This window comes from Neofelis nebulosa, chromosome 12 (assembly GCF_028018385.1).
Source record: "Neofelis nebulosa isolate mNeoNeb1 chromosome 12, mNeoNeb1.pri, whole genome shotgun sequence".
Taxonomy (NCBI): domain Eukaryota; kingdom Metazoa; phylum Chordata; class Mammalia; order Carnivora; family Felidae; genus Neofelis; species Neofelis nebulosa.
Genome location: NC_080793.1, coordinates 3,698,681 through 3,709,306, shown reverse-complemented (window position 1 = coordinate 3,709,306; position 10,626 = coordinate 3,698,681). Strand labels below are relative to the sequence as shown.

Below are 10,626 nucleotides of genomic sequence, written 5' to 3'. Positions count from 1 at the left end.
GGAAGAGCTGGGTGGAAGGACAGGTGAGGGAAGACACAAGGGGAGTTCTCGACTCCCAAATCTGACGACCCAAGTCTGGGAGGCGAGAGGAAGATGGGAGGAAATTCAGGGTGTGCATTTGCACGTCTTCCTAAGAGTAGAGGTGGGTGGGTGACGCAGGGACTCGGGCAGAGACCTGGCACCTTCACGGGAGCCGGGAGGAGGGTCCGAGAGAACCAGAGCAAACCCACAAAAGCACAGGGGCGGCGGGAGGTGCCGGAGACCTACGTGTGCGGGTCCTCCAGGGCCCCCACCCTTCGCTCTATGTGTGTGTGTGTGTGTGTGTGTGTGTGTGTGTGTGTTGTGGTTAAAAACCTTTGTGAATATGGCTTATGTGTCTTCTTAGGGTGAGGAGGGCCATGGGGACGGTGCTCCCCCTTGCTGGCTGTGGGTGAGAGGGACTCTTTTTTCCCACCTTATCTTTAATCCATTGTGATTCAATATCAAACGAGAAAAAGTCTATTTCAAAAAACCACAAACTACAAAAATGAATCTGTCCCATCTTAGAAAGTCGGTGCAGACCCAAAGGTATCTCTGGCGAGATTCCACTTGAAGGAAACCTCCAGAGTAGGTAACGGAACACGGAGAGAAAGCAGACTGGGGGTTCCCAGGGGCTGGCGGGGGCACGAATGGGGAGTGAGGGCTCCGGGTACACAGTGACCCTTGGGGACCGTGATATTCTGCAACAAAATTCTTTGGCATGGTTCACAGCGTTGTGAGCGTACCCAGTGCTCAGGAATCGCACAACGTAAAATAAATAAAACATTTTATTGAAGATTAATATAGATTATAACTAATGAATAAATAAAATAACAGCTAAAAGTAGAAGAGAAAAAGGATAAGGGAGAAGAGGAAGAGACATTTTGGTGGGAGGTCGGGCTCAGGGATTGGAGAATAAATTTGAAATAAAGTATCATAAACAAAAAATAAAAGAAAATAACAAAGGCACCCTGTATAGGTCTTCAGTCCCTTGATTTTTGGCCGACATCCATGTGGGAGCAAGGGCAGTGGCAGGGGCGGGGAGAAGGGCGATGGCAGGAACAGTGTTGGGAGCAGAAGCAGGAACAGTGGAACCAGCAGAAGCAGGACCCAGCTGACTCTGCTCAGGTGCCCGCTGTCCCCGCACAGGTCCCAGGTCGCCTGCTGGCAACCGGGTCCCTGCAGGAGTCGCTCCAGATACCACGCCTGCCTGCAGATACGCCGAGACCCCCGATACCGTTGGGCCGGGCTCTGGAGCCCACCCGGCTTTTGCTCCTGCGGCGGACTCTTGAGAAGGAAACAGAGTGACGGTTGCAGCGGCTCCAAGGCCTCAGGGTGAGAGGAGGGAAGGTCCCCCCCGTGCCGGCCTCTCCAGGGGCCTTTGCAGACACACAACTCAACCCAGAGCCGCCCCGAAAAACCGCGGCCAGGAACCCACACCAGGACCTCTGCTCCCCTGCAGTCTGCAGCTGGGGCTCTCAGTCTCTGCTCCTGGCCCCACACCAGCCCCCAGGGGCTCCTCCCTGGGTTGCCCAGCACTTCCCAGGCCCCGAGCATCCCATCCCCCACCCCCAGCCTTCTCACCCTCGGGCTCTGACTCCGGGGACTCCAAGTACCGGTCCCAGGACCAGTGAACGAGGACCTTACAGCGGCGCCGGGGCGCTGAAGGAGGCCTTCCCAGGCCAAGTCCAGGCCCTGCTTCCCAAAACCTCTGTGCAGCCACTCTCTCCCCGGGTCCAGGGTGGCTCTCCTGGGCGACGGGGCACACGCACAACTCTGTAGGGCAGGTGAATCGGGATTCGGCCAGACGTTTCCCGATTTCATCGGTTGATTTCTGTAAAGACAGTGACCCGCGGACGGCCCGGAGACATCACAGCCCCACCCGGCCATCCTCAGTGTCCTTCCGCCCTCTCTCCCTGCTGCTCCCAGATCGGACACAGACCTGAGTGTGCACAGCCCTGCGCCTGGGACACAGTGACATCCACCATCAGGGCTCTGGATGAACCTTGGGGACAAGAGGGCCACCCGAGCACAACATGTCCCTGCCGTCCAGCCTTGACCGGGGTGTGAGCCTGACCCGCCCACCAGGCATCTGACCCCTTCATCAGCCTGCACCTGCTCAGGTGGGCCCTCCACACACGACCCTTCCTTCCACATGCACACACACACACACACACACACACACACACAAACAGGAGGGGACCTAGGGCCGCACAAGTCAGATCAGAGCGGTATTGGGCTGGACCGGCTGTCTCTGGGTCTCCTGAGTTACCTTTGGGTCCCTGCGAGCTAGAGACCTGAGGCGTCCAGTGCACGACCTGACCTACTGTCCATGGTCGGGAAGCGTCGCGGCCGCGGGCTCCCCTGAGCCGGTGGCCAAGGGACACGGGCACGCAACAGGAGAACAAGTTCGTCAGGCATAGGCGTCCCAACGAATGAGCCCAGTCGGGCGCTGTCTCCAGAACGTGGGTGCCTGGTGACCTGGGCTCTGAGTTCAATTGGGCTCTGTGACCAGGGAGGTGAGGTCACATCGTGGGGTCCCCTTACCCGGTTTCCTGCTCCTACAAGAGCCCCTCCCAGGCTGCAAAGGGCTCCGCTCCACCCCATGCCCTGTCCCTACAGTGACACCAACACAGCCCAGACACGTCCCCTCTTCTGTAAACTGGGCTGAGTAGACAGTGTCCCAAGGGTCCCACAGGCTCATAGATGAGTCTGTGTCTTGGTATCTTCATCCCTGGCCCTCTGATCTCCCCTCCTGGGAAAATGCTTCCTACTCCCTCAAGGTCCTTCTGAGCGGAGGGCAGCCTGGGGGCTTGGAGGACCGAGGACCTGGGTGTGCAGCACGTGGCCAAGCATGGACCCTGGTGTGGGGACCGAGGTCAAGATCCTCCCTGTTGGAGCCTCGGGTACTCATTAGGAAGTGGTTCCCCAGGCAGTGCCCTGGCTGGGCCGAGGAGGCCTCGTGAGGGACCTGAGCCCCGGGCTTGATGAAGGACATGGTCCACAAGGGAGGCTTCTGAGGGTTGTCACCTGGACCCTGGAGCCGACAGGCCCTGCTCCTGCAAGACACACAGAGACAGACAGAGTCCGAGGCAGAGACAGAGAATGGACCCAGGAGAGAGGAAACCAGAAATTCCATGAATTGGCCAGGAAATGACACCCGGTCATCATGTTCTAGCCCTTAGAACCCGGTCACACGGGCCATCCACCCGGGAGGGGAGGGTGGACAGAGGGATGTGGGACCAGGAATCGGGAAGGCTGGGAGCCACAGTGGGGACCGCCCAGCACCTAGGCCCAGACCAGGCAACGGGACCCGAGCCCAAATGCAATGAGCCCCTGGAGTGCGTGTCCGGTGGGCACAGGGTCTGAACGAGTTCACCTCCACCTCCCGCGGGGCCCGGGACCTAGGCAGGAGGGGTGGCTGTGCCTGGACCCGGAGCAGACCCAGGCCCGCGTGAGTGTGTTCCGTGCCAGGCCCACCCCTTCCTCATCCTTCCACGGCCACGTGTGCCCACGAGCCTCATGGGATAGCAGGCACGGGACGTGTCTACAGGTGGCTCCCTGATGGCGCCCCTACAAGTAGATGCCAGAAGGACCTCACTGTGCAGACGGGGAGACCGGGTGGCCCCAGGAGGCACAGGGTGTGTGCGGGGTCCCAGCACTGGTCAGGAGGAAAACCCAGGTCTGAACCCAGCTCTGTGGCCCCAAAGCCGCGGCCCCGGCTGCACCAGGCCTCGCGGGGACGTGTCTGGGCTGTGTTGGTGTCACTGTAGGGACAGGGCATGGGGTGGAGGGGAGCCCTTTGCAGCCTGGGAGGGGCTCTTGTAGGACCAGGAAGCTGGGTAAGGGGGCCACAGGAAGTGACCTCACCCCTCTGGTCACAGAGCCCAATTGAACTCACAACCCGGGTCACCAGGCACCCACCTTCTGGAGACAGCGCCTGACTGGGCTCATTCGTTGGGACACCTTTGCCTGACGAACATGTTCTCCTGTTGTGTGCCCGTGTCCCGTGGCTGCCGGCTCAGGGGAGCCTGTGGCCGCGACGCTTCCCGACCCTGGAGACAGTGGGTCAGGTCGTGCACTGGACGCCTCAGGTCTCTAGCTCGCAGGGACCCAAAGGTAACACAGGGAGACCCAGAGACAGCCAGTCCATCCCAACAGTGCTCTGATCTGACCTGTGCGGCCCCAGGTCCCCTCCCGTGTGTGTGTGTGTGTGTGTGTGTGCGCGTGGAAGGAGGGGTCGTGTGTGGAGGGCCCACCTGAGCAGGTGCAGGCTGATGAAGGGGTTAGATGCCTGGTGGGCGGGTCAGGCTCACACCCCAGTCAAGTCTGGAAGGCAGGGACAGGCTGTGCTGGGTGACCCTCTTGTCCCCAAGGTTCATCCAGAGCCCTGCTGGTGGATGTCACTGTGTCCCAGGGGTAGGTCTGTGCACATTCAGGTCTGTGTCCGATCTGGGAGCAGCGGGGAGAGAGGGCGGAAGGACATTGAGGATGGCTGGGCGGGGCTGTGATGTCTCCGGGCCGTCCGCGGGTCACTGTCTTTACAGAAATCAACCGATGAAATCGGGAGGCGACTGTCGGAATCCCGATTCACCTGACCTACAGAGTTGTGCGTGTGCCCCGTCGCCCAGGAGGGCCACCCTGGACCCGGGGAGAGAGTGGCCACACGGAGGTCTTGGGAAGCAGAGCCTGGAGATGGCCTGGGAAGGCCTCCTTCACCGCCCCGGCCCCCCCACAGGGTCCTGGTTCACGGGTCTTGGGACCAGGACCCGGAGCCCCCGGAGCCCCCGGAGTCAGAGCCCGAGGGTGAGAAGGCTGGGGTTGGAATATGTGGGTTCACAGGGCTGGGGGGTGCTGGGCCACCCAGGGAGGAACCCCCGGGGGCTGGTGTGGGGCCGGGAGCATAGACGCAGAGCCCCGGGCTGTGGACTGCAAGGGGGCAGAGGTCCTGGTGTGGGTTCCTGGCCGTGGCTTCTCGGGGAGGCTCTGGGGTGAGTTGTGTGTCCCAAAGGCCCCTGGAGAGGCTGGCGCTGGTGTGAGCTGGGACCTACCCTCCTCTCACCCTGACGCCTTGGAGCCACTGCAACCATCACTCTGTTTCCTTCTCAAGAGTCCGGGGCAGGAGCAGAAGCCGGTGAGGCTCCAGAGACCAACCCAACAGCATGGGGGCCTCGGGGGCTCTGCAGGCAGTGGTGGTGTCTGGGGCGACTCCTACAGGGGCCCGGGAGCCAGCAGGTGACCTGGGACCTGTGCAGGGACAGCGGGCACCTGAGCAGAGTCAGCTGGGTCCTGCTTCTGCTCCTGCTTCTCCTGGTTCCACTGTTCCTGCTTCTGCTCCCAACACTGTTCCTGCCACTGCCCTTCTCCCCGCCCCTGCCCCCGCCCCTGTCAACGCCCTTCTCCCTGCCCCTGCCCCCGCCCTTGCTCCCATATGGATGCCAGTCAGAAATCAAGGGCCTGAAGGCCTACACGGGGTGTTTATTTTACTTTATTTTTGTTATGTTTTATTTCAAATTTATTCTCTAATCCCTGACTCCGACCCTCCACCAGAATATCTCTTCCTCTTCTCCCTTATCCTTTTTCTCTTCTACTTTTTAGCTGTTACTTTATTTGTTCATTAATTATAATCTATGTTAATCTTCAATAAAAAGTTTTATTTATTTTACATTGTGCAATTCCTGAGCACTGGGTACGCTCACAACGCTGTGAACCACGCCACAGAATTTTGCTGCAGAACATCTCGGTCCCCAAGGGTCACCGTGTACCCCGAGCCCTCACTCCCGATTCGTCCCCCACCAGCCCCTGGGAACCCCCAGTCTGCTTTCTCTCCGTGTTCCGTTACCTACTCTGGAGGTTTCCTTTAAGTGGAATCTCACAAGGGATACCTTTGGGTCTGCACTGACTTTTCAGACAAGACAGATTCATTTTTGTACTTTGTGGCCGTTTGAAATAGACTTTTTCTCCTTTGACCTTGAAATCACAATGGATTAAGTATTAGGTAGGAAAAAAGAGGCCCCTTTGGTGACAATGGGCATGGTCTTGGGGTGGAGACCCCTGTGCGTGCTGTGACACCACAGCCTGAAGCCAGACAGGACACGGCTGGTCCTCCCGTGGCCCAAACAGAAACCGGGAGATGCGGAAGGCTGGACGGTCACACCACAGAGGGGAGAGCATCCCTCACGACCCAGGGCCAGAACGGTTCACAGGCCTCTGGGCCAAATATTGCTCCAAATCAGTGCGTTCCCCCGGATGGAGGCCAGACCCGTCCCAGTCCAAGGGGAGGCGACCCCCATGGGAGCAGGCGTCAGAGATGCGGGACGTCCCGGGGTGGACTCGGGCAAGTGAGACCCGAGGGAGGCAGCGCTGGTGGCCTTCAGACAGGCAGGTTTCTGGTCTGGGGACCGGCAGCCTAGGTGTCCACGTGAAGAAGCAGAGGCCCCAGCCGATCCCCAGCGAGAAGTCCTTGTCCTGCAGGGGACCTGCTGGCCCAATACAGGGAGAGCCCCCAGAGCCCGGAGTTGGCCCTTCCCCAGCCCCATGTGGGGCCCCAGGCAGGGTGGTCAGCTCTGCTCCCCAGAGTTCAGGGGGGGCCTCAGCGGGTGGTAGGGTCCCCCAGGAAGAGGGACCCCGAGCCCCAGGACACCAAGATGCACGCCTGCGGGTAAGACAATCCGAAGTCAAGAGATGGGCTTCCTGACCCAGGTCATCTTACCAGTGACCCAGGCCGTGCTATTAGCCTCGGTGTCCCCCTCTGTGACATGGGGATGTAACGGGCCTTCTAGATGGGTTGTCGCATTCCCTGAGAGATGAGGTGGAATCGTGGCCTGGTGCCTGGAGGACATAAAGGGCCACCTGGAAGGCTGCCCCAGAGTCCCCCAGGGCACAGGACTCCGGTAGCCCCTCTTTGGCCCCTGCCTGCCCACCCCCTTCTGGGAACACTCAGCGTTGTTTGCGGAGGAGTTGGAGACGATCCAGGAGGTCAACAGGTCCCACGTGGAGGAAGGTCAGCGCTGGAGGGACAGAAGGACGTGTCCCGTGCCCCCTTCCAGGGCCCGAGTTGTGACGCCCTCTGACCGGACCTCTGACCTGACCTGGTGTGGACCCTGCTTCTATGGTTTCCCTCCCTGCCTCCTTCCCTTCCTCCTTCCCTAATTCAGCTGGGGAACTCAGGTCCCTGCTGTGTGCTGAGCACCGTGAAATCTCCACTGAGCAGGACCCGATAGGTCCCCCACGTGGCATCTTCCTTTGCAGGGAGTGAATGTTCCTGGCCGTGTCCCCTCTGGCGAGTCTGGGAGGGAGGCCTCTGCTCACGTTCCCGACAAGGAAGCACGAGTCCAGAAGGTCCAGACGACCTGCCCCAAGTGCCAGCGTGTGGAGCCTGGACAGAGGGTGGTCCCTGGCAGAGGAGGACCTGGGCCCACGCAGCCCGGAGGAGGAGGGGGAGCACCGTGGCGGCCTGGCGCTCAAGTCCGCTGGGAGACGGTGTCTTACCCGGACCGGCCCTGTCCCCAGGGCATTCGGGGTACCTGCGCTCTCAGGTGGCAGGCTGGCCCCGGCTGGCAGGAGAGGAGGCGCCCCTGGGGCAGGACAGAGCCCTCAGGCAGAGAGGAGGGTCGCAGGTGCTCCCCCAGGGGCAGGTGGACTCGGGCGCCCTGAGGGGGCGTCACCGGGACAGCTTGCCTTGCCAGCCGCAGTTCCCCAAATCCAAGCACAAGACCCTAACAGCCTCTGCCCCACCCCCCAGAGCAGAAACCGCTTCTGTCCTTATCCCTTTGTGGATGCGTCCTTGCCTGCCCTCAGCACCCTGTCTGCTCCCCGCTGTGTGCACGCACCTGGATCCCAAAAGCGAGCCCCGGACCCCACCCAGGGCCTCTGGGCCACAGCCAGCAAGGGGGAGCGCCGTCCCCATGGCCCTCCTCACCCTAAGAAGACACGTAAGCCATATTCACCAAGGTTTTTAACTATCGTACACACACACACACACACACATAGAGTGAAGTGTGGGGGCCCTGGAGGACCCGCACACGTAGGTCTCCGGCACCTCCCGCCGCCCCTGTGCTTTTGTGGGTTTGCTCTGGTTCTCTCGGATCCTCCTCCCGGCTCCCTTGAAGGCGTCAGGTCTCCGCCCGAGTCCCTGGGTCACCCACCCACCTCTACTCTTAGGAAGACGTGCAAATGCACACCCTGAATTTCCTCCCATCTTCCTCTCGCCTCCCAGACTTGGGTCGTCAGATTTGGGAGTCGAGAACACCCCTTGTGTCTTCCCTCAACTGTCCTAACACCCAGCGCTTCCCAGGCCGTCCCCGAGGCGGTCCTCGGGCTGAATTCGTCTCCTGGGAGGTGGGGGTCAGCGGACAGAGGGCAGACGGTGCCGGTGGGGGCAGGAGAGGGCCGTGGTCCACAGGCCCAGTGCCGGCTTGTCTGCCAGGGCCCCCGGGCTGGGTGAGCCCCGCCGGCTCTCCTCTTTCTTGCCGGGAGGCATCCTTGTCCTGAACGGGCACCAGGGAACCTGAGTGAAGAGACCACTTTGCTTTGAGACGAGGGGCAGAGTGGCAACGGCTGCAGAGGACGTTGGCCTTGGATGGGGAAAGCGAGGCCGGCCACGCACTGCTGTCCCGTTCAGGTCCCTCTGCCACCCGAGTGCACCCTCAGCCGGAGGGGCTGGTTCCCGGCAGGCTGGCCGCGTCCCCCTGGAGCCCCCGGTCCCTCCTCTCTGCCTGAGGACTCTCTCCCGGAGACGGGATTCCGTCACACTTGTCTCTGGGGACCTGTGCTTCCTCACCTTGTCACCTGGCTGGCTGGTTCCCAGAGCAGAAACCTGCCCGTCTGAAGGCAACTAGCGCTGCCTCCCTGGGTTTCACTTGCCCGAGTCCCTCCCCGGGACGCCCCGCATCTCTGATGCCTGCTCTCACAGGGGTCGCCTCCCCTTGGACTGGGACGGGTCTGGCCTCCATCCCGGGGAATGCACTGATTTGGAGCATTATTTGGCCCAGAGGCCTGTGAACCGTTCTGGCCCTGGGTCGTGAGGGATGCTCTCCCCTCTGTGGTGTGACCGTCCAGCCTTCCGCATCTCCCGGTTTCTGTTTGGGCCACGGGAGGACTAGCCGTGTCCTCTCTCGTGTCAGGCTGTGGTGTCACGGCACAAACAGGGGTCTCCACCCCGAGACCGTGCCCATTGTCACTGAAGGGGCCTCTTTTAACCCACCTAATCTTGAATCCATTGTGATTTCAAGGTCAAAGGAGAAAAAGTCTATTTGAAAAGACCACAAAGTACGAAAATGAATCTGTCCCATATGAAAAGTCGGCGCAGACCCAAAGTATCTCTGGCGAGATTCCACTTGAAGGAAACCTCCAGAGTAGGTAACGGAACACGGAGAGAAAGCAGACTGGGGGTTCCCAGGGGCTGGCGGGGGCACGAATGGGGAGTGAGGGCTCCGGGTACACGGTGACCTTTGGGGACCGAATTATTCTGCAACAATTATCTGTGGCGTGGTTCACAGAATCGTGAGCATGCCCAGTGCTCAGGAATTGCACAATGTAAAATAAATAAAATTTTTATTGAAGATTAATGTGGATTTTAAACAAACCATGAACAAATAAAGTACCACCTAAAAAGTAGTGGAGAGAAAGGATAAGGGAGAAGAGGAAGACTCATTCTGGTGGGGGGGCGGAGACTGGGACTGGAGCAAGAATTAGAAATACAATAAACACCCCTCGAAGGCCTTCGGGCCCTTGATTTGTGGCCGGCATCCCTGCGGGAGCAAGGGCGGTGGCAGGAACGGTGTCGGGAGCAGAAGCAGGACCCAGCTGACTGTGCTCAGGTGCCCGCTGTCCCCGCACAGGTCCCAGGTTACTGCCCGGGGACTGCAGAGACAGAGACGCTCTGTCACCCGCCCCGGTGTCGGCTGGGCTCCCAGCTCCAGGGCCGTGACCCGCTCTGACACGTTCGCGGAGACAGAGCCAGCCAAAGGCCCAGACTAGAGCCGGCCCCGCATTCGCTCTCGCATCCCCTCCTGACGCAGAGCCGGTGCCCTCGACACGGCGAGACCCCCGCCAGCACCTGCTCCAGAGCCAGACCCGGCTCCCGCCTGCCTCGGCACCGCTTACGAGACACGGCCAGTGCCAGCTCCAGACCGGAGTCTTCCCGTCCTCATCCGGGAAGGCATTCTTTCTCTTTTCTTGGTTTGTTGCTTTTCACTAGTACGTGTATTGATGTCTTAAATGTAATATAAAATGGACTTTCTCGCTTTAATTTTTTGAACGTCTATTTTTGAGACAGAGAGAGACACAGAGTGCGAGCGGGGGAGGGGCAGAGAGGGAAGGAGACACAGAATCTGAAACAGGCTCCAGGCTCCACGCTGTCAGCACAGAGCCCGACGCGGGGCTCGAACTCACGAACCGTGAGATCATGATCTGAGCCGAGGTCGGACGTGGCACTGACTGAGCCCCCCAGGTGCCCCTCGACTTTCTCCTTTTGAACATTTAACATGGTACAAGTCCCTGACCTTAACTAGGCTTCCTCTGCCGGGCGCCATCACCGCTATCTAGTTCCAAACATCCCCATCACCCCAGGCAGAAAACCAGTCCCCGCCGAGGGTCAGGTGCTTG

At 60.2% G+C, this 10,626-nt stretch overlaps 1 long non-coding RNA gene across 1 annotated transcript in view; it reads right to left on the bottom strand.

The window, feature by feature from the left end:
- Positions 1-793: 793 nt before the first annotated feature.
- The window catches only part of LOC131491127 (uncharacterized), a 36,471-nt gene continuing 26,638 nt past the window's right edge, over positions 794-10,626 (bottom strand). The window contains exons 2-3 of the long non-coding RNA XR_009251318.1: positions 1,603-1,852; positions 794-1,305 (exon numbers count right to left, since the gene is read on the bottom strand). This is a non-coding gene — a long non-coding RNA (uncharacterized LOC131491127). The remainder of the gene's footprint in view (positions 1,306-1,602; positions 1,853-10,626) is intronic.